Below are 25857 nucleotides of genomic sequence, written 5' to 3' on the forward strand. Positions count from 1 at the left end.
TAACCCTAACCCTAACCCTAACCCTAACCCTAACCCTAACCCTAACCCTAACCCTACCCTAACCCTAACCCTAACCCTACCCTAACCCTAACTCCTAACCCTAACCCTAAACCCTAACCCTAACCCTAACCTAACCCTAACCTAACCTAACCCTAAACCCTAACCCTAACCCTAACCCTAACCCTAACCCTAACCCTAACCTAACCCTAACCCTAACCCTAACCCTAACCCTAACCCTAACCCTAACCCTAACCCTAACCCTAACCCTAACCCTAACCCTAACCCTAACCCTAACCCTAACCCTAACCCTAACCTAACCTAACCCTAACCCTAACCCTAACCCTAACCCTAACCCTAACCCTAACCCTAACCCTAACCCTAACCCTAACCCTAACCCTAACCCTAACCCTAACCCTAACCCTAACCCTAACCCTAACCCTAACCCTAACCCTAACCCTAACCCTAACCCTAACCCTAACCCTAACCCTAACCCTAACCCTAACCTAACCCTAACCCTAACCCTAACCCTAACCCTAACCCTAACCCTAACCCTAACCCTAACCCTAACCTAACCCTAACCCTAACCCTAACCCTAACCCTAACCCTAACCCTAACCCTAACCCTAACCCTAACCCTAACCCTAACCCTAACCCTAACCTAACCCTAACCCTAACCCTAACCCTAACCCTAACCCTAACCCTAACCCTAACCCTAACCCTAACCCTAACCCTAACCCTAACCCTAACCCTAACCCTAACCCTAACCCTAACCCTAACCCTAACCCTAACCCTAACCCTAACCCTAACCCTAACCCTAACCCTAACCTAACCCTAACCCTAACCCTAACCCTAACCCTAACCCTAACCCTAACCCTAACCCTAACCCTAACCCTAACCCTAACCTAACCCTAACCCTAACCCTAACCCTAACCCTAACCCTAACCCTAACCCTAACCCTAACCCTAACCCTAACCCTAACCCTAACCCTAACCCTAACCCTAACCCTAACCCTAACCCTAACCCTAACCCTAACCCTAACCCTAACCCTAACCCTAACCCTAACCCTAACCCTAACCCTAACCCTAACCCTAACCCTAACCCTAACCCTAACCCTAACCCTAACCCTAACCCTAACCCTAACCCTAACCCTAACCCTAACCCTAACCCTAACCCTAACCCTAACCCTAACCCTAACCCTAACCCTAACCCTAACCCTAACCCTAACCCTAACCCTAACCCTAACCCTAACCCTAACCCTAACCCTAACCCTAACCCTAACCCTAACCCTAACCCTAACCCTAACCCTAACCCTAACCCTAACCCTAACCCTAACCCTAACCCTAACCCTAACCCTAACCCTAACCCTAACCCTAACCCTAACCCTAACCCTAACCCTAACCCTAACCCTAACCCTAACCCTAACCCTAACCCTAACCTAACCCTAACCCTAACCCTAACCCTAACCCTAACCCTAACCCTAACCCTAACCCTAACCCTAACCCTAACCCTAACCCTAACCCTAACCCTAACCCTAACCCTAACCCTAACCCTAACCCTAACCCTAACCCTAACCCTAACCCTAACCCTAACCCTAACCCTAACCCTAACCCTAACCCTAACCCTAACCCTAACCCTAACCCTAACCCTAACCCTAACCCTAACCCTAACCCTAACCCTAACCCTAACCCTAACCCTAACCCTAACCCTAACCCTAACCCTAACCCTAACCCTAACCCTAACCCTAACCCTAACCCTAACCCTAACCCTAACCCTAACCCTAACCCTAACCCTAACCCTAACCCTAACCCTAACCCTAACCCTAACCCTAACCCTAACCCTAACCCTAACCCTAACCCTAACCCTAACCCTAACCCTAACCCTAACCCTAACCCTAACCCTAACCCTAACCCTAACCCTAACCCTAACCCTAACCCTAACCCTAACCCTAACCCTAACCCTAACCCTAACCCTAACCCTAACCCTAACCCTAACCCTAACCCTAACCCTAACCCTAACCCTAACCCTAACCCTAACCCTAACCCTAACCCTAACCCTAACCCTAACCTAACCCTAACCCTAACCCTAACCCTAACCCTAACCCTAACCCTAACCCTAACCCTAACCCTAACCCTAACCCTAACCCTAACCCTAACCCTAACCCTAACCCTAACCCTAACCCTAACCCTAACCCTAACCCTAACCCTAACCCTAACCCTAACCCTAACCCTAACCCTAACCCTAACCCTAACCCTAACCCTAACCCTAACCCTAACCCTAACCCTAACCCTAACCCTAACCCTAACCCTAACCCTAACCCTAACCCTAACCCTAACCCTAACCCTAACCCTAACCCTAACCCTAACCCTAACCCTAACCCTAACCCTAACCCTAACCCTAACCCTAACCCTAACCCTAACCCTAACCCTAACCCTAACCCTAACCCTAACCCTAACCCTAACCCTAACCCTAACCCTAACCCTAACCCTAACCCTAACCCTAACCCTAACCCTAACCCTAACCCTAACCCTAACCCTAACCCTAACCCTAACCCTAACCCTAACCCTAACCCTAACCCTAACCCTAACCCTAACCCTAACCCTAACCCTAACCCTAACCCTAACCCTAACCCTAACCCTAACCCTAACCCTAACCCTAACCCTAACCCTAACCCTAACCCTAACCCTAACCCTAACCCTAACCCTAACCCTAACCCTAACCCTAACCCTAACCCTAACCCTAACCCTAACCCTAACCCTAACCCTAACCCTAACCCTAACCCTAACCCTAACCCTAACCCTAACCCTAACCCTAACCCTAACCCTAACCCTAACCCTAACCCTAACCCTAACCCTAACCCTAACCCTAACCCTAACCCTAACCCTAACCCTAACCCTAACCCTAACCCTAACCCTAACCCTAACCCTAACCCTAACCCTAACCCTAACCCTAACCCTAACCCTAACCCTAACCCTAACCCTAACCCTAACCCTAACCCTAACCCTAACCCTAACCCTAACCCTAACCCTAACCCTAACCCTAACCCTAACCCTAACCCTAACCCTAACCCTAACCCTAACCCTAACCCTAACCCTAACCCTAACCCTAACCCTAACCCTAACCCTAACCCTAACCCTAACCCTAACCCTAACCCTAACCCTAACCCTAACCCTAACCCTAACCCTAACCCTAACCCTAACCCTAACCCTAACCCTAACCCTAACCCTAACCCTAACCCTAACCCTAACCCTAACCCTAACCCTAACCCTAACCCTAACCCTAACCCTAACCCTAACCCTAACCCTAACCCTAACCCTAACCCTAACCCTAACCCTAACCCTAACCCTAACCCTAACCCTAACCCTAACCCTAACCCTAACCCTAACCCTAACCCTAACCCTAACCCTAACCCTAACCCTAACCCTAACCCTAACCCTAACCCTAACCCTAACCCTAACCCTAACCCTAACCCTAACCCTAACCCTAACCCTAACCCTAACCCTAACCCTAACCCTAACCCTAACCCTAACCCTAACCCTAACCCTAACCCTAACCCTAACCCTAACCCTAACCCTAACCCTAACCCTAACCCTAACCCTAACCCTAACCCTAACCCTAACCCTAACCCTAACCCTAACCCTAACCCTAACCCTAACCCTAACCCTAACCCTAACCCTAACCCTAACCCTAACCCTAACCCTAACCCTAACCCTAACCCTAACCCTAACCCTAACCCTAACCCTAACCCTAACCCTAACCCTAACCCTAACCCTAACCCTAACCCTAACCCTAACCCTAACCCTAACCCTAACCCTAACCCTAACCCTAACCCTAACCCTAACCCTAACCCTAACCCTAACCCTAACCCTAACCCTAACCCTAACCCTAACCCTAACCCTAACCCTAACCCTAACCCTAACCCTAACCCTAACCCTAACCCTAACCCTAACCCTAACCCTAACCCTAACCCTAACCCTAACCCTAACCCTAACCCTAACCCTAACCCTAACCCTAACCCTAACCCTAACCCTAACCCTAACCCTAACCCTAACCCTAACCCTAACCCTAACCCTAACCCTAACCCTAACCCTAACCCTAACCCTAACCCTAACCCTAACCCTAACCCTAACCCTAACCCTAACCCTAACCCTAACCCTAACCCTAACCCTAACCCTAACCCTAACCCTAACCCTAACCCTAACCCTAACCCTAACCCTAACCCTAACCCTAACCCTAACCCTAACCCTAACCCTAACCCTAACCCTAACCCTAACCCTAACCCTAACCCTAACCCTAACCCTAACCCTAACCCTAACCCTAACCCTAACCCTAACCCTAACCCTAACCCTAACCCTAACCCTAACCCTAACCCTAACCCTAACCCTAACCCTAACCCTAACCCTAACCCTAACCCTAACCCTAACCCTAACCCTAACCCTAACCCTAACCCTAACCCTAACCCTAACCCTAACCCTAACCCTAACCCTAACCCTAACCCTAACCCTAACCCTAACCCTAACCCTAACCCTAACCCTAACCCTAACCCTAACCCTAACCCTAACCCTAACCCTAACCCTAACCCTAACCCTAACCCTAACCCTAACCCTAACCCTAACCCTAACCCTAACCCTAACCCTAACCCTAACCCTAACCCTAACCCTAACCCTAACCCTAACCCTAACCCTAACCCTAACCCTAACCCTAACCCTAACCCTAACCCTAACCCTAACCCTAACCCTAACCCTAACCCTAACCCTAACCCTAACCCTAACCCTAACCCTAACCCTAACCCTAACCCTAACCCTAACCCTAACCCTAACCCTAACCCTAACCCTAACCCTAAACCCTAACCCTAACCCTAACCCTAACCCTAACCTTAACCCTCACCGGGTAAGTGAAAAAACGATAAGAGTAGTGGTATTTCACCGGCGGCCGGGGCCTCCCACTTATTCTACACCTCTCATGTCTCTTCACAGTGCCAGACTAGAGTCAAGCTCAACAGCCTCACCTCTTGCTGCTCACCAACGGTCGTCGATGGGGAGAACAGAATTAGGTAGGTTTAGTCCGACCTGTTCAAACTTCAACATAGTACCTGTTTGTGTGTCAGATATCACCTATCCTAAAAGCCATTGGTAATAGAACAGTGACTGTTTGATGTTCACAGAAACATGTATGGAGCCAGTACATGGAGACTTGCAAGATGATGTGATGAAGTCCAGACTGACAGATGGGATTGATACTGATGTCTCTTAATGGAGAGAGACCTGGCACCCTGACAGACAGGCTTGATACTGATGTCTCTGAATGGAGAGAGACCTGGCACTCTGACAGACAGGCTTGATACTGATGTCTCTGAATGGAGAGAGACCTGGCACTCTGACAGACAGGCTTGATACTGATGTCTCTGAATGGAGAGAGACCTGGCACTCTGACAGACACGCTTGATACTGATGTCTCTGAATGGAGAGAGACCTGGCACTCTGACAGACAGGCTTGATACTGATGTCTCTGAATGGAGAGAGACCTGGCACTCTGACAGACAGGCTTGATACTGATGTCTCTGAATGGAGAGAGACCTGGCACTCTGACAGACAGGCTTGATACTGATGTCTCTGAATGGAGAGAGACCTGGCACTCTGACAGACAGGCTTGATACTGATGTCTCTGAATGGAGAGAGACCTGGCACACTGACAGACAGGCTTGATACTGATGTCTCTGAATGGAGAGAGACATGGCACTCGGACAGACAGGCTTGATACTGATGTCTCTGAATGGAGAGAGACCTGGCACTCTGACAGACAGGCTTGATGCTGATGTCTCTGAATGGAGAGAGACCTGGCACTCTGACAGACACGCTTGATACTGATGTCTCTGAATGGAGAGAGACCTGGCACTCTGACAGACAGGCTTGATACTGATGTCTCTGAATGGAGAGACACCTGGCACTCTGACAGACAGGCTTGATGCTGATGTCTCTGAATGGAGAGAGACCTGGCACTCTGACAGACAGGCTTGATACTGATGTCTCTGAATGGAGAGAGACCTGGCACACTGACAGACAGGCTTGATACTGATGTCTCTGAATGGAGAGAGACCTGGCACTCTGACAGACAGGCTTGATATTGATGTCTCTGAATGGAGAGAGACCTGGCACTCTGACAGACAGGCTTGATGCTGATGTCTCTGAATGGAGAGAGACCTGGCACTCTGACAGACAGGCTTGATACTGATGTCTCTGAATGGAGAGAGACCTGGCACTCTGACAGACAGGCTTGATACTGATGTCTCTGAATGGAGAGAGACCTGGCACTCTGACAGACAGGCTTGATACTGATGTCTATGAATGGAGAGAGACCTGGCACTCTGACAGACAGGCTTGATGCTGATGTCTCTGAATGGAGAGAGACCTGGCACTCTGACAGACAGGCTTGATACTGATGTCTCTGAATGGAGAGAGACCTGGCACTCTGACAGACACGCTTGATACTGATGTCTCTGAATGGAGAGAGACCTGGCACTCTGACAGACAGGCTTGATACTGATGTCTCTGAATGGAGAGAGACCTGGCACTCTGACAGACAGGCTTGATACTGATGTCTCTGAATGGAGAGAGACCTGGCACTCTGACAGACAGGCTTGATACTGATGTCTCTGAATGGAGAGAGACCTGGCACTCTGACAGACAGGCTTGATACTGATGTCTCTGAATGGAGAGAGACCTGGCACTCTGACAGACACGCTTGATACTGATGTCTCTGAATGGAGAGAGACCTGGCACTCTGACAGACAGGCTTGATACTGATGTCTCTGAATGGAGAGAGACCTGGCACTCTGACAGACAGGCTTGATACTGATGTCTCTGAATGGAGAGAGACCTGGCACTCTGTCAGACAGGCTTGATACTGATGTCTCTGAATGGAGAGAGACCTGGCACTCTGACAGACAGGCTTGATACTGATGTCTCTGAATGGAGAGAGACCTGGCACACTGACAGACAGGCTTGATACTGATGTCTCTGAATGGAGAGAGACCTGGCACTCTGACAGACAGGCTTGATACTGATGTCTCTGAATGGAGAGAGACCTGGCACACTTACAGACAGGCTTGATACTGATGTCTCTGAATGGAGAGAGACATGGCACTCTGACAGACACGCTTGATACTGATGTCTCTGAATGGAGAGAGACCTGCCACACTGACAGACAGGCTTGATACTGATGTCTCTGAATGGAGAGAGACCTGGCACTCTGACAGACAGGCTTGATACTGATGTCTCTGAATGGAGAGAGACCTGGCACACTGACAGACAGGCTTGATACTGATGTCTCTGAATGGAGAGAGACCTGGAACTCTGACAGACAGGCTTGATACTGAAGTCTCTGAATGGAGAGAGACCTGGCACTCTGACAGACAGGCTTGATACTGATGTCTCTGAATGGAGAGAGACCTGGCACACTGACAGACAGGCTTGATACTGATGTCTCTGAATGGAGAGAGACCTGGCACTCTGACAGACAGGCTTGATACTGAAGTCTCTGAATGGAGAGAGACCTGGCACTCTGACAGACAGGCTTGATACTGATGTCTCTGAATGGAGAGAGACCTGGCACCCTGACAGACAGGCTTGATACTGATGTCTCTGAATGGAGAGAGACCTGGCACTCTGACAGACAGGCTTGATACTGATGTCTCTGAATGGAGAGAGACCTGGCACTCTGACAGACAGGCTTGATACTGATGTCTCTGAATGGAGAGAGACCTGGCACTCTGACAGACACGCTTGATACTGATGTCTCTGAATGGAGAGAGACCTGGCACTCTGACAGACAGGCTTGATACTGATGTCTCTGAATGGAGAGAGACCTGGCACTCTGACAGACAGGCTTGATACTGATGTCTCTGAATGGAGAGAGACCTGGCACTCTGACAGACAGGCTTGATACTGATGTCTCTGAATGGAGAGAGACCTGGCACTCTGTCAGACAGGCTTGATACTGATGTCTCTGAATGGAGAGAGACCTGGCACTCTGACAGACAGGCTTGATACTGATGTCTCTGAATGGAGAGAGACCTGGCACACTGACAGACAGGCTTGATACTGATGTCTCTGAATGGAGAGAGACATGGCACTCGGACAGACAGGCTTGATACTGATGTCTCTGAATGGAGAGAGACCTGGCACTCTGACAGACAGGCTTGATGCTGATGTCTCTGAATGGAGAGAGACCTGGCACTCTGACAGACACGCTTGATACTGATGTCTCTGAATGGAGAGAGACCTGGCACTCTGACAGACAGGCTTGATACTGATGTCTCTGAATGGAAAGACACCTGGCACTCTGACAGACAGGCTTGATGCTGATGTCTCTGAATGGAGAGAGACCTGGCACTCTGACAGACAGGCTTGATACTGATGTCTCTGAATGGAGAGAGACCTGGCACACTGACAGACAGGCTTGATACTGATGTCTCTGAATGGAGAGAGACCTGGCACTCTGACAGACAGGCTTGATATTGATGTCTCTGAATGGAGAGAGACCTGGCACTCTGACAGACAGGCTTGATGCTGATGTCTCTGAATGGAGAGAGACCTGGCACTCTGACAGACAGGCTTGATACTGATGTCTCTGAATGGAGAGAGACCTGGCACTCTGACAGACACGCTTGATACTGATGTCTCTGAATGGAGAGAGACCTGGCACTCTGACAGACAGGCTTGATACTGATGTCTATGAATGGAGAGAGACCTGGCACTCTGACAGACAGGCTTGATGCTGATGTCTCTGAATGGAGAGAGACCTGGCACTCTGACAGACAGGCTTGATACTGATGTCTCTGAATGGAGAGAGACCTGGCACTCTGACAGACACGCTTGATACTGATGTCTCTGAATGGAGAGAGACCTGGCACTCTGACAGACAGGCTTGATACTGATGTCTCTGAATGGAGAGAGACCTGGCACTCTGACAGACAGGCTTGATACTGATGTCTCTGAATGGAGAGAGACCTGGCACTCTGACAGACAGGCTTGATACTGATGTCTCTGAATGGAGAGAGACCTGGCACTCTGACAGACAGGCTTGATACTGATGTCTCTGAATGGAGAGAGACCTGGCACTCTGACAGACACGCTTGATACTGATGTCTCTGAATGGAGAGAGACCTGGCACTCTGACAGACAGGCTTGATACTGATGTCTCTGAATGGAGAGAGACCTGGCACTCTGACAGACAGGCTTGATACTGATGTCTCTGAATGGAGAGAGACCTGGCACTCTGTCAGACAGGCTTGATACTGATGTCTCTGAATGGAGAGAGACCTGGCACTCTGACAGACAGGCTTGATACTGATGTCTCTGAATGGAGAGAGACCTGGCACACTGACAGACAGGCTTGATACTGATGTCTCTGAATGGAGAGAGACCTGGCACTCTGACAGACAGGCTTGATACTGATGTCTCTGAATGGAGAGAGACCTGGCACACTTACAGACAGGCTTGATACTGATGTCTCTGAATGGAGAGAGACATGGCACTCTGACAGACACGCTTGATACTGATGTCTCTGAATGGAGAGAGACCTGCCACACTGACAGACAGGCTTGATACTGATGTCTCTGAATGGAGAGAGACCTGGCACTCTGACAGACAGGCTTGATACTGATGTCTCTGAATGGAGAGAGACCTGGCACACTGACAGACAGGCTTGATACTGATGTCTCTGAATGGAGAGAGACCTGGCACTCTGACAGACAGGCTTGATACTGAAGTCTCTGAATGGAGAGAGACCTGGCACTCTGACAGACAGGCTTGATACTGATGTCTCTGAATGGAGAGAGACCTGGCACTCTGTCAGACAGGCTTGATACTGATATCTCTGAATGGAGAGAGACCTGGCACTCTGACAGACAGGCTTGATACTGATGTCTCTGAATGGAGAGAGACCTGGCACACTGACAGACAGGCTTGATACTGATGTCTCTGAATGGAGAGAGACATGGCACTCTGACAGACAGGCTTGATACTGATGTCTCTGAATGGAGAGAGTCCTGGCACTCTGACAGACAGGCTTGATGCTGATGTCTCTGAATGGAGAGAGACCTGGCACACTGACAGACAGGCTTGATACTGAGGTCTCTGAATGGAGAGAGACCTGGCACTCTGACAGACAGGCTTGATACTGATGTCTCTGAATGGAGAGAGACCTGGCACTCTGTCAGACAGGCTTGATACTGATGTCTCTGAATGGAGAGAGACCTGGCACTCTGACAGACAGGCTTGATACTGATGTCTCTGAATGGAGAGAGACCTGGCACACTGACAGACAGGCTTGATACTGATGTCTCTGAATGGAGAGAGACCTGGCACTCTGACAGACAGGCTTGATACTGATGTCTCTGAATGGAGAGAGACCTGGCACACTTACAGACAGGCTTGATACTGATGTCTCTGAATGGAGAGAGACATGGCACTCTGACAGACACGCTTGATACTGATGTCTCTGAATGGAGAGAGACCTGCCACACTGACAGACAGGCTTGATACTGATGTCTCTGAATGGAGAGAGACCTGGCACTCTGACAGACAGGCTTGATACTGATGTCTCTGAATGGAGAGAGACCTGGCACACTGACAGACAGGCTTGATACTGATGTCTCTGAATGGAGAGAGACCTGGCACTCTGACAGACAGGCTTGATACTGATGTCTCTGAATGGAGAGAGACCTGGCACTCTGACAGACAGGCTTGATACTGATGTCTCTGAATGGAGAGAGACCTGGCACTCTGTCAGACAGGCTTGATACTGATGTCTCTGAATGGAGAGAGACCTGGCACTCTGACAGACAGGCTTGATACTGATGTCTCTGAATGGAGAGAGACCTGGCACACTGACAGACAGGCTTGATACTGATGTCTCTGAATGGAGAGAGACATGGCACTCTGACAGACAGGCTTGATACTGATGTCTCTGAATGGAGAGAGACCTGGCACTCTGACAGACAGGCTTGATGCTGATGTCTCTGAATGGAGAGAGACCTGGCACACTGACAGACAGGCTTGATACTGATGTCTCTGAATGGAGAGAGACCTGGCACTCTGACAGACAGGCTTGATATTGATGTCTCTGAATGGAGAGAGACCTGGCACTCTGACAGACAGGCTTGATGCTGATGTCTCTGAATGGAGAGAGACCTGGCACACTGACAGACAGGCTTGATGCTGATGTCTCTGAATGGAGAGAGACATGGCACTCTGACAGACAGGCTTGATACTGATGTCTCTGAATGGAGAGAGACCTGGCACTCTGACAGACAGGCTTGATGCTGATGTCTCTGAATGGAGAGAGACCTGGCACACTGACAGACAGGCTTGATACTGATGTCTCTGAATGGAGAGAGACCTGGCACTCTGACAGACAGGCTTGATACTGATGTCTCTGAATGGAGAGAGACCTGGCACTCTGTCAGACAGGCTTGATACTGATGTCTCTGAATGGAGAGAGACCTGGCACTCTGACAGACAGGCTTGATACTGATGTCTCTGAATGGAGAGAGACCTGGCACACTGACAGACAGGCTTGATACTGATGTCTCTGAATGGAGAGAGACCTGGCACTCTGACAGACAGGCTTGATACTGATGTCTCTGAATGGAGAGAGACCTGGCACACTTACAGACAGGCTTGATACTGATGTCTCTGAATGGAGAGAGACATGGCACTCTGACAGACACGCTTGATACTGATGTCTCTGAATGGAGAGAGACCTGCCACACTGACAGACAGGCTTGATACTGATGTCTCTGAATGGAGAGAGACCTGGCACTCTGACAGACAGGCTTGATACTGATGTCTCTGAATGGAGAGAGACCTGGCACACTGACAGACAGGCTTGATACTGATGTCTCTGAATGGAGAGAGACCTGGCACTCTGACAGACAGGCTTGATACTGATGTCTCTGAATGGAGAGAGACCTGGCACTCTGACAGACAGGCTTGATACTGATGTCTCTGAATGGAGAGAGACCTGGCACTCTGTCAGACAGGCTTGATACTGATGTCTCTGAATGGAGAGAGACCTGGCACTCTGACAGACAGGCTTGATACTGATGTCTCTGAATGGAGAGAGACCTGGCACACTGACAGACAGGCTTGATACTGATGTCTCTGAATGGAGAGAGACATGGCACTCTGACAGACAGGCTTGATACTGATGTCTCTGAATGGAGAGAGACCTGGCACTCTGACAGACAGGCTTGATGCTGATGTCTCTGAATGGAGAGAGACCTGGCACACTGACAGACAGGCTTGATACTGATGTCTCTGAATGGAGAGAGACCTGGCACTCTGACAGACAGGCTTGATATTGATGTCTCTGAATGGAGAGAGACCTGGCACTCTGACAGACAGGCTTGATGCTGATGTCTCTGAATGGAGAGAGACCTGGCACACTGACAGACAGGCTTGATGCTGATGTCTCTGAATGGAGAGAGACATGGCACTCTGACAGACAGGCTTGATACTGATGTCTCTGAATGGAGAGACACCTGGCACTCTGACAGACAGGCTTGATACTGATGTCTCTGAATGGAGAGAGACATGGCACTCTGACAGAGAGGCTTGATACTGATGTCTCTGAATGGAGAGAGACCTGGCACTCTGACAGACAGGCTTGATGCTGATGTCTCTGAATGGAGAGAGACCTGGCACTCTGACAGACAGGCTTGATACTGATGTCTCTGAATGGAGAGAGACCTGGCACTCTGACAGACAGGCTTGATACTGATGTCTCTGAATGGAGAGACACCTGGCACTCTGACAGACAGGCTTGATGCTGATGTCTCTGAATGGAGAGAGACCTGGCACTCTGACAGACAGGCTTGATACTGATGTCTCTGAATGGAGAGAGACCTGGCACACTGACAGACAGGCTTGATACTGATGTCTCTGAATGGAGAGAGACCTGGCACTCTGACAGACAGGCTTGATATTGATGTCTCTGAATGGAGAGAGACCTGGTTCTCTGACAGACAGGCTTGATGCTGATGTCTCTGAATGGAGAGAGACCTAGCACTCTGACAGACAGGCTTGATACTGATGTCTCTGAATGGAGAGAGACCTGGCACTCTGACAGACACGCTTGATACTGATGTCTCTGAATGGAGAGAGACCTGGCACTCTGACAGACAGGCTTGATACTGATGTCTCTGAATGGAGAGAGACCTGGCACTCTGACAGACAGGCTTGATACTGATGTCTCTGAATGGAGAGAGACCTGGCACTCTGTCAGACAGGCTTGATACTGATGTCTCTGAATGGAGAGAGACCTGGCACTCTGACAGACAGGCTTGATACTGATGTCTCTGAATGGAGAGAGACCTGGCACACTGACAGACAGGCTTGATACTGATGTCTCTGAATGGAGAGAGACCTGGCACTCTGACAGACAGGCTTGATACTGATGTCTCTGAATGGAGAGAGACCTGGCACACTTACAGACAGGCTTGATACTGATGTCTCTGAATGGAGAGAGACATGGCACTCTGACAGACACGCTTGATACTGATGTCTCTGAATGGAGAGAGACCTGCCACACTGACAGACAGGCTTGATACTGATGTCTCTGAATGGAGAGAGACCTGGCACTCTGACAGACAGGCTTGATACTGATGTCTCTGAATGGAGAGAGACCTGGCACACTGACAGACAGGCTTGATACTGATGTCTCTGAATGGAGAGAGACCTGGCACTCTGACAGACAGGCTTGATACTGAAGTCTCTGAATGGAGAGAGACCTGGCACTCTGACAGACAGGCTTGATACTGATGTCTCTGAATGGAGAGAGACCTGGCACTCTGTCAGACAGGCTTGATACTGATATCTCTGAATGGAGAGAGACCTGGCACTCTGACAGACAGGCTTGATACTGATGTCTCTGAATGGAGAGAGACCTGGCACACTGACAGACAGGCTTGATACTGATGTCTCTGAATGGAGAGAGACATGGCACTCTGACAGACAGGCTTGATACTGATGTCTCTGAATGGAGAGAGACCTGGCACTCTGACAGACAGGCTTGATGCTGATGTCTCTGAATGGAGAGAGACCTGGCACACTGACAGACAGGCTTGATACTGATGTCTCTGAATGGAGAGAGACCTGGCACTCTGACAGACAGGCTTGATACTGATGTCTCTGAATGGAGAGAGACCTGGCAATCTGTCAGACAGGCTTGATACTGATGTCTCTGAATGGAGAGAGACCTGGCACTCTGACAGACAGGCTTGATACTGATGTCTCTGAATGGAGAGAGACCTGGCACACTGACAGACAGGCTTGATACTGATGTCTCTGAATGGAGAGAGACCTGGCACTCTGACAGACAGGCTTGATACTGATGTCTCTGAATGGAGAGAGACCTGGCACACTTACAGACAGGCTTGATACTGATGTCTCTGAATGGAGAGAGACATGGCACTCTGACAGACACGCTTGATACTGATGTCTCTGAATGGAGAGAGACCTGCCACACTGACAGACAGGCTTGATACTGATGTCTCTGAATGGAGAGAGACCTGGCACTCTGACAGACAGGCTTGATACTGATGTCTCTGAATGGAGAGAGACCTGGCACTCTGTCAGACAGGCTTGATACTGATGTCTCTGAATGGAGAGAGACCTGGCACTCTGACAGACAGGCTTGATACTGATGTCTCTGAATGGAGAGATACCTGGCACACTGACAGACAGGCTTGATACTGATGTCTCTGAATGGAGAGAGACATGGCACTCTGACAGACAGGCTTGATACTGATGTCTCTGAATGGAGAGAGACCTGGCACTCTGACAGACAGGCTTGATGCTGATGTCTCTGAATGGAGAGAGACCTGGCACACTGACAGACAGGCTTGATACTGATGTCTCTGAATGGAGAGAGACCTGGCACTCTGACAGACAGGCTTGATGCTGATGTCTCTGAATGGAGAGAGACATGGCACTCTGACAGACAGGCTTGATACTGATGTCTCTGAATGGAGAGACACCTGGCACTCTGACAGACAGGCTTGATACTGATGTCTCTGAATGGAGAGAGACCTGGCATTCTGACAGACAGGCTTGATAATGATGTCTCTGAATGGAGAGAGACCTGGCACACTGACAGACAGGCTTGATGCTGATGTCTCTGAATGGAGAGAGACATGGCACTCTGACAGACAGGCTTGATACTGATGTCTCTGAATGGAGAGACACCTGGCACTCTGACAGACAGGCTTGATACTGATGTCTCTGAATGGAGAGAGACATGGCACTCTGACAGAGAGGCTTGATACTGATGTCTCTGAATGGAGAGAGACCTGGCACTCTGACAGACAGGCTTGATGCTGATGTCTCTGAATGGAGAGAGACCTGGCACTCTGACAGACAGGCTTGATACTGATGTCTCTGAATGGAGAGAGACCTGGCACTCTGACAGACAGGCTTGATACTGATGTCTCTGAATGGAGAGACACCTGGCACTCTGACAGACAGGCTTGATGCTGATGTCTCTGAATGGAGAGAGACCTGGCACTCTGACAGACAGGCTTGATACTGATGTCTCTGAATGGAGAGAGACCTGGCACACTGACAGACAGGCTTGATACTGATGTCTCTGAATGGAGAGAGCCCTGGCACTCTGACAGACAGGCTTGATATTGATGTCTCTGAATGGAGAGAGACCTGGCACTCTGACAGACAGGCTTGATGCTGATGTCTCTGAATGGAGAGAGACCTGGCACTCTGACAGACAGGCTTGATACTGATGTCTCTGAATGGAGAGAGACCTGGCACTCTGACAGACACGCTTGCTACTGATGTCTCTGAATGGAGAGAGACCTGGCACTCTGACAGACAGGCTTGATACTGATGTCTCTGAATGGAGAGAGACCTGGCACTCTGACAGACAGGCTTGATACTGATGTCTCTGAATGGAGAGAGACCTGGCACTCTGACAGACAGGCTTGATACTGATGTCTCTGAATGGAGAGAGACCTGGCACTCTGACAGACAGGCTTGATACTGATGTCTCTGAATGGAGAGAGACCTGGCACTCTGACAGACACGCTTGATACTGATGTCTCTGAATGGAGAGAGACCTGGCACTCTGACAGACAGGCTTGATGCTGATGTCTCTGAATGGAGAGAGACCTGGCACTCTGACAGACAGGCTTGATACTGATGTCTCTGAATGGAGAGAGACCTGGCACTCTGACAGACACGCTTGATACTGATGTCTCTGAATGGAGAGAGACCTGGCACTCTGACAGACAGGCTTGATACTGATGTCTCTGAATGGAGAGAGACCTGGCACTCTGACAGACAGGCTTGATACTGATGTCTCTGAATGGAGAGAGACCTGGCACTCTGTCAGACAGGCTTGATACTGATGTCTCTGAATGGAGAGAGACCTGGCACTCTGACAGACAGGCTTGATACTGATGTCTCTGAATGGAGAGAGACCTGGCACACTGACAGACAGGCTTGATACTGGTGTCTCTGAATGGAGAGAGACATGGCACTCTGACAGACAGGCTTGATGCTGATGTCTCTGAATGGAGAGAGACCTGGCACTCTGACAGACAGGCTTGATGCTGATGTCTCTGAATGGAGAGAGACCTGGCACACTGACAGACAGGCTTGATACTGATGTCTCTGAATGGAGAGAGACCTGGCACTCTGACAGACAGGCTTGATACTGATGTCTCTGAATGGAGAGAGACCTGGCACTCTGTCAGACAGGCTTGATACTGATGTCTCTGAATGGAGAGAGACCTGGCACTCTGACAGACAGGCTTGATACTGATGTCTCTGAATGGAGAGAGACCTGGCACACTGACAGACAGGCTTGATACTGATGTCTCTGAATGGAGAGAGACCTGGCACTCTGACAGACAGGCTTGATACTGATGTCTCTGAATGGAGAGAGACCTGGCACACTTACAGACAGGCTTGATACTGATGTCTCTGAATGGAGAGAGACATGGCACTCTGACAGACACGCTTGATACTGATGTCTCTGAATGGAGAGAGACCTGCCACACTGACAGACAGGCTTGATACTGATGTCTCTGAATGGAGAGAGACCTGGCACTCTGACAGACAGGCTTGATACTGATGTCTCTGAATGGAGAGAGACCTGGCACACTGACAGACAGGCTTGATACTGATGTCTCTGAATGGAGAGAGACCTGGCACTCTGACAGACAGGCTTGATACTGATGTCTCTGAATGGAGAGAGACCTGGCACTCTGACAGACAGGCTTGATACTGATGTCTCTGAATGGAGAGAGACCTGGCACTCTGTCAGACAGGCTTGATACTGATGTCTCTGAATGGAGAGAGACCTGGCACTCTGACAGACAGGCTTGATACTGATGTCTCTGAATGGAGAGATACCTGGCACACTGACAGACAGGCTTGATACTGATGTCTCTGAATGGAGAGAGACATGGCACTCTGACAGACAGGCTTGATACTGATGTCTCTGAATGGAGAGAGACCTGGCACTCTGACAGACAGGCTTGATGCTGATGTCTCTGAATGGAGAGAGACCTGGCACACTGACAGACAGGCTTGATACTGATGTCTCTGAATGGAGAGAGACCTGGCACTCTGACAGACAGGCTTGATATTGATGTCTCTGAATGGAGAGAGACCTGGCACTCTGACAGACAGGCTTGATAATGATGTCTCTGAATGGAGAGAGACCTGGCACACTGACAGACAGGCTTGATGCTGATGTCTCTGAATGGAGAGAGACATGGCACTCTGACAGACAGGCTTGATACTGATGTCTCTGAATGGAGAGACACCTGGCACTCTGACAGACAGGCTTGATACTGATGTCTCTGAATGGAGAGAGACATGGCACTCTGACAGAGAGGCTTGATACTGATGTCTCTGAATGGAGAGAGACCTGGCACTCTGACAGACAGGCTTGATGCTGATGTCTCTGAATGGAGAGAGACCTGGCACTCTGACAGACAGGCTTGATACTGATGTCTCTGAATGGAGAGAGACCTGGCACTCTGACAGACAGGCTTGATACTGATGTCTCTGAATGGAGAGACACCTGGCACTCTGACAGACAGGCTTGATGCTGATGTCTCTGAATGGAGAGAGACCTGGCACTCTGTCAGACAGGCTTGATACTGATGTCTCTGAATGGAGAGAGACCTGGCACTCTGACAGACAGGCTTGATACTGATGTCTCTGAATGGAGAGAGACCTGGCACACTGACAGACAGGCTTGATACTGATGTCTCTGAATGGAGAGAGACCTGGCACTCTGACAGACAGGCTTGATACTGATGTCTCTGAATGGAGAGAGACCTGGCACACTTACAGACAGGCTTGATACTGATGTCTCTGAATGGAGAGAGACATGGCACTCTGACAGACACGCTTGATACTGATGTCTCTGAATGGAGAGAGACCTGCCACACTGACAGACAGGCTTGATACTGATGTCTCTGAATGGAGAGAGACCTGGCACTCTGACAGACAGGCTTGATACTGATGTCTCTGAATGGAGAGAGACCTGGCACACTGACAGACAGGCTTGATACTGATGTCTCTGAATGGAGAGAGACCTGGCACTCTGACAGACAGGCTTGATACTGATGTCTCTGAATGGAGAGAGACCTGGCACTCTGACAGACAGGCTTGATACTGATGTCTCTGAATGGAGAGAGACCTGGCACTCTGTCAGACAGGCTTGATACTGATGTCTCTGAATGGAGAGAGACCTGGCACTCTGACAGACAGGCTTGATACTGATGTCTCTGAATGGAGAGATACCTGGCACACTGACAGACAGGCTTGATACTGATGTCTCTGAATGGAGAGAGACCTGGCACTCTGACAGACAGGCTTGATACTGATGTCTCTGAATGGAGAGAGACCTGGCACTCTGACAGACAGGCTTGATATTGATGTCTCTGAATGGAGAGAGACCTGGCACTCTGACAGACAGGCCTGATAATGATGTCTCTGAATGGAGAGAGACCTGGCACACTGACAGACAGGCTTGATGCTGATGTCTCTGAATGGAGAGAGACATGGCACTCTGACAGACAGGCTTGATACTGATGTCTCTGAATGGAGAGACACCTGGCACTCTGACAGACAGGCTTGATACTGATGTCTCTGAATGGAGAGAGACATGGCACTCTGACAGAGAGGCTTGATACTGATGTCTCTGAATGGAGAGAGACCTGGCACTCTGACAGACAGGCTTGATGCTGATGTCTCTGAATGGAGAGAGACCTGGCACTCTGACAGACAGGCTTGATACTGATGTCTCTGAATGGAGAGAGACCTGGCACTCTGACAGACAGGCTTGATACTGATGTCTCTGAATGGAGAGACACCTGGCACTCTGACAGACAGGCTTGATGCTGATGTCTCTGAATGGAGAGAGACCTGGCACTCTGACAGACAGGCTTGATACTGATGTCTCTGAATGGAGAGAGACCTGGCACACTGACAGACAGGCTTGATACTGATGTCTCTGAATGGAGAGAGCCCTGGCACTCTGACAGACAGGCTTGATATTGATGTCTCTGAATGGAGAGAGACCTGGCACTCTGACAGACAGGCTTGATGCTGATGTCTCTGAATGGAGAGAGACCTGGCACTCTGACAGACAGGCTTGATACTGATGTCTCTGAATGGAGAGAGACCTGGCACTCTGACAGACACGCTTGATACTGATGTCTCTGAATGGAGAGAGACCTGGCACTCTGACAGACAGGCTTGATACTGATGTCTCTGAATGGAGAGAGACCTGGCACTCTGACAGACAGGCTTGATACTGATGTCTCTGAATGGAGAGAGACCTGGCACTCTGACAGACAGGCTTGATACTGATGTCTCTGAATGGAGAGAGACCTGGCACTCTGACAGACAGGCTTGATACTGATGTCTCTGAATGGAGAGAGACCTGGCACTCTGACAGACACGCTTGATACTGATGTCTCTGAATGGAGAGAGACCTGGCACTCTGACAGACAGGCTTGATGCTGATGTCTCTGAATGGAGAGAGACCTGGCACTCTGACAGACAGGCTTGATACTGATGTCTCTGAATGGAGAGAGACCTGGCACTCTGACAGACAGGCTTGATACTGATGTCTCTGAATGGAGAGATACCTGGCACACTGACAGACAGGCTTGATACTGATGTCTCTGAATGGAGAGAGACCTGGCACTCTGACAGACAGGCTTGATACTGATGTCTCTGAATGGAGAGAGACCTGGCACTCTGACAGACAGGCTTGATATTGATGTCTCTGAATGGAGAGAGACCTGGCACTCTGACAGACAGGCTTGATAATGATGTCTCTGAATGGAGAGAGACCTGGCACACTGACAGACAGGCTTGATGCTGATGTCTCTGAATGGAGAGAGACATGGCACTCTGACAGACAGGCTTGATACTGATGTCTCTGAATGGAGAGACACCTGGCACTCTGACAGACAGGCTTGATACTGATGTCTCTGAATGGAGAGAGACATGGCACTCTGACAGAGAGGCTTGATACTGATGTCTCTGAATGGAGAGAGACCTGGCACTCTGACAGACAGGCTTGATGCTGATGTCTCTGAATGGAGAGAGACCTGGCACTCTGACAGACAGGCTTGATACTGATGTCTCTGAATGGAGAGAGACCTGGCACTCTGACAGACAGGCTTGATACTGATGTCTCTGAATGGAGAGACACCTGGCACTCTGACAGACAGGCTTGATGCTGATGTCTCTGAATGGAGAGAGACCTGGCACTCTGACAGACAGGCTTGATACTGATGTCTCTGAATGGAGAGAGACCTGGCACACTGACAGACAGGCTTGATACTGATGTCTCTGAATGGAGAGAGCCCTGGCACTCTGACAGACAGGCTTGATATTGATGTCTCTGAATGGAGAGAGACCTGGCACTCTGACAGACAGGCTTGATGCTGATGTCTCTGAATGGAGAGAGACCTGGCACTCTGACAGACAGGCTTGATACTGATGTCTCTGAATGGAGAGAGACCTGGCACTCTGACAGACACGCTTGATACTGATGTCTCTGAATGGAGAGAGACCTGGCACTCTGACAGACAGGCTTGATACTGATGTCTCTGAATGGAGAGAGACCTGGCACTCTGACAGACAGGCTTGATACTGATGTCTCTGAATGGAGAGAGACCTGGCACTCTGACAGACAGGCTTGATACTGATGTCTCTGAATGGAGAGAGACCTGGCACTCTGACAGACAGGCTTGATACTGATGTCTCTGAATGGAGAGAGACCTGGCACTCTGACAGACACGCTTGATACTGATGTCTCTGAATGGAGAGAGACCTGGCACTCTGACAGACAGGCTTGATGCTGATGTCTCTGAATGGAGAGAGACCTGGCACTCTGACAGACAGGCTTGATACTGATGTCTCTGAATGGAGAGAGACCTGGCACTCTGACAGACACGCTTGATACTGATGTCTCTGAATGGAGAGAGACCTGGCACTCTGACAGACAGGCTTGATACTGATGTCTCTGAATGGAGAGAGACCTGGCACTCTGACAGACAGGCTTGATACTGATGTCTCTGAATGGAGAGAGACCTGGCACTCTGTCAGACAGGCTTGATACTGATGTCTCTGAATGGAGAGAGACCTGGCACTCTGACAGACAGGCTTGATACTGATGTCTCTGAATGGAGAGAGACCTGGCACACTGACAGACAGGCTTGATACTGGTGTCTCTGAATGGAGAGAGACATGGCACTCTGACAGACAGGCTTGATACTGATGTCTCTGAATGGAGAGAGACCTGGCACTCTGACAGACAGGCTTGATGCTGATGTCTCTGAATGGAGAGAGACCTGGCACACTGACAGACAGGCTTGATACTGATGTCTCTGAATGGAGAGAGACCTGGCACTCTGACAGACAGGCTTGATACTGATGTCTCTGAATGGAGAGAGACCTGGCACTCTGTCAGACAGGCTTGATACTGATGTCTCTGAATGGAGAGAGACCTGGCACTCTGACAGACAGGCTTGATACTGATGTCTCTGAATGGAGAGAGACCTGGCACACTGACAGACAGGCTTGATACTGATGTCTCTGAATGGAGAGAGACCTGGCACTCTGACAGACAGGCTTGATACTGATGTCTCTGAATGGAGAGAGACCTGGCACACTTACAGACACGCTTGATACTGATGTCTCTGAATGGAGAGAGACATGGCACTCTGACAGACACGCTTGATACTGATGTCTCTGAATGGAGAGAGACCTGCCACACTGACAGACAGGCTTGATACTGATGTCTCTGAATGGAGAGAGACCTGGCACTCTGACAGACAGGCTTGATACTGATGTCTCTGAATGGAGAGAGACCTGGCACACTGACAGACAGGCTTGATACTGATGTCTCTGAATGGAGAGAGACCTGGCACTCTGACAGACAGGCTTGATACTGATGTCTCTGAATGGAGAGAGACCTGGCACTCTGACAGACAGGCTTGATACTGATGTCTCTGAATGGAGAGAGACCTGGCACTCTGTCAGACAGGCTTGATACTGATGTCTCTGAATGGAGAGAGACCTGGCACTCTGACAGACAGGCTTGATACTGATGTCTCTGAATGGAGAGAGACCTGGCACACTGACAGACAGGCTTGATACTGATGTCTCTGAATGGAGAGAGACATGGCACTCTGACAGACAGGCTTGATACTGATGTCTCTGAATGGAGAGAGACCTGGCACTCTGACAGACAGGCTTGATGCTGATGTCTCTGAATGGAGAGAGACCTGGCACACTGACAGACAGGCTTGATACTGATGTCTCTGAATGGAGAGAGACCTGGCACTCTGACAGACAGGCTTGATATTGATGTCTCTGAATGGAGAGAGACCTGGCACTCTGACAGACAGGCTTGATGCTGATGTCTCTGAATGGAGAGAGACCTGGCACACTGACAGACAGGCTTGATGCTGATGTCTCTGAATGGAGAGAGACATGGCACTCTGACAGACAGGCTTGATACTGATGTCTCTGAATGGAGAGACACCTGGCACTCTGACAGACAGGCATGATACTGATGTCTCTGAATGGAGAGAGACATGGCACTCTGACAGAGAGGCTTGATACTGATGTCTCTGAATGGAGAGAGACCTGGCACTCTGACAGACAGGCTTGATGCTGATGTCTCTGAATGGAGAGAGACCTGGCACTCTGACAGACAGGCTTGATACTGATGTCTCTGAATGAAGAGAGACCTGGCACTCTGACAGACAGGCTTGATACTGATGTCTCTGAATGGAGAGACACCTGGCACACTGACAGACAGGCTTGATACTGATGTCTCTGAATGGAGAGAGACCTGGCACTCTGACAGACAGGCTTGATATTGATGTCTCTGAATGGAGAGAGACCTGGCACTCTGACAGACAGGCTTGATGCTGATGTCTCTGAATGGAGAGAGACCTGGCACTCTGACAGACAGGCTTGATACTGATGTCTCTGAATGAAGAGAGACCTGGCACTCTGACAGACACGCTTGATACTGATGTCTCTGAATGGAGAGAGACCTGGCACTCTGACAGACAGGCTTGATACTGATGTCTCTGAATGGAGAGAGACCTGGCACTCTGACAGACAGGCTTGATACTGATGTCTCTGAATGGAGAGACACCTGGCACTCTGACAGATAGGCTTGATGCTGATGTCTCTGAATGGAGAGAGACCTGGCACTCTGACAGACAGGCTTGATACTGATGTCTCTGAATGGAGAGAGACCTGGCACACTGACAGACAGGCTTGATACTGATGTCTCTGAATGGAGAGAGACCTGGCACTCTGACAGACAGGCTTGATATTGATGTCTCTGAATGGAGAGAGACCTGGCACTCTGACAGACAGGCTTGATGCTGATGTCTCTGAATGGAGAGAGACCTGGCACTCTGACAGACAGGCTTGATACTGATGTCTCTGAATGGAGAGAGACCTGGCACTCTGACAGACACGCTTGATACTGATGTCTCTGAATGGAGAGAGACCTGGCACTCTGACAGACAGGCTTGATACTGATGTCTCTGAATGGAGAGAGACCTGGCACTCTGACAGACAGGCTTGATACTGATGTCTCTGAATGGAGAGAGACCTGGCACTCTGTCAGACAGGCTTGATACTGATGTCTCTGAATGGAGAGAGACCTGGCACTCTGACAGACAGGCTTGATACTGATGTCTCTGAATGGAGAGAGACCTGGCACACTGACAGACAGGCTTGATGCTGATGTCTCTGAATGGAGAGAGACCTGGCACTCTGACAGACAGGCTTGATACTGATGTCTCTGAATGGAGAGAGACCTGGCACTCTGACAGACAGGCTTGATACTGATGTCTCTGAATGGAGAGAGACCTGGCACTCTGACAGACAGGCTTGATACTGATGTCTCTGAATGGAGAGACACCTGGCACTCTGACAGACAGGCTTGATGCTGATGTCTCTGAATGGAGAGAGACCTGGCACTCTGACAGACAGGCTTGATACTGATGTCTCTGAATGGAGAGAGACCTGGCACACTGACAGACAGGCTTGATACTGATGTCTCTGAATGGAGAGAGACCTGGCACTCTGACAGACAGGCTTGATATTGATGTCTCTGAATGGAGAGAGACCTGGCACTCTGACAGACAGGCTTGAAGCTGATGTCTCTGAATGGAGAGAGACCTGGCACTCTGACAGACAGGCTTGATACTGATGTCTCTGAATGAAGAGAGACCTGGCACTCTGACAGACACGCTTGATACTGATGTCTCTGAATGGAGAGAGACCTGGCACTCTGACAGACAGGCTTGATATTGATGTCTCTGATGGAGAGAGACCTGGCACTCTGACAGACAGGCTTGATACTGATGTCTCTGAATGGAGAGAGACCTGGCACACTGACAGACAGGCTTGATACTGATGTCTCTGAATGGAGAGAGACCTGGCACTCTGACAGACAGGCTTGATACTGATGTCTCTGAATGGAGAGAGACCTGGCACTCTGACAGACAGGCTTGATACTGATGTCTCTGAATGGAGAGAGACCTGGCACTCTGTCAGACAGGCTTGATACTGATGTCTCTGAATGGAGAGAGACCTGGCACTCTGACAGACAGGCTTGATACTGATGTCTCTGAATGGAGAGAGACCTGGCACACTGACAGACAGGCTTGATACTGATGTCTCTGAATGGAGAGAGACATGGCACTCTGACAGACAGGCTTGATACTGATGTCTCTGAATGGAGAGAGACCTGGCACTCTGACAGACAGGCTTGATGCTGATGTCTCTGAATGGAGAGAGACCTGGCACACTGACAGACAGGCTTGATACTGATGTCTCTGAATGGAGAGAGACCTGGCACTCTGACAGACAGGCTTGATATTGATGTCTCTGAATGGAGAGAGACCTGGCACTCTGACAGACAGGCTTGATGCTGATGTCTCTGAATGGAGAGAGACCTGGCACACTGACAGACAGGCTTGATGCTGATGTCTCTGAATGGAGAGAGACATGGCACTCTGACAGACAGGCTTGATACTGATGTCTCTGAATGGAGAGACACCTGGCACTCTGACAGACAGGCTTGATACTGATGTCTCTGAATGGAGAGAGACATGGCACTCTGACAGAGAGGCTTGATACTGATGTCTCTGAATGGAGAGAGACCTGGCACTCTGACAGACAGGCTTGATGCTGATGTCTCTGAATGGAGAGAGACCTGGCACACTGACAGACAGGCTTGATGCTGATGTCTCTGAATGGAGAGAGACATGGCA

The sequence above is a fragment of the Coregonus lavaretus genome, assembly GCF_964263955.1.
Source record: "Coregonus lavaretus genome assembly, contig: HAP1_SCAFFOLD_1446, whole genome shotgun sequence".
NCBI lineage: Eukaryota > Metazoa > Chordata > Actinopteri > Salmoniformes > Salmonidae > Coregonus > Coregonus lavaretus.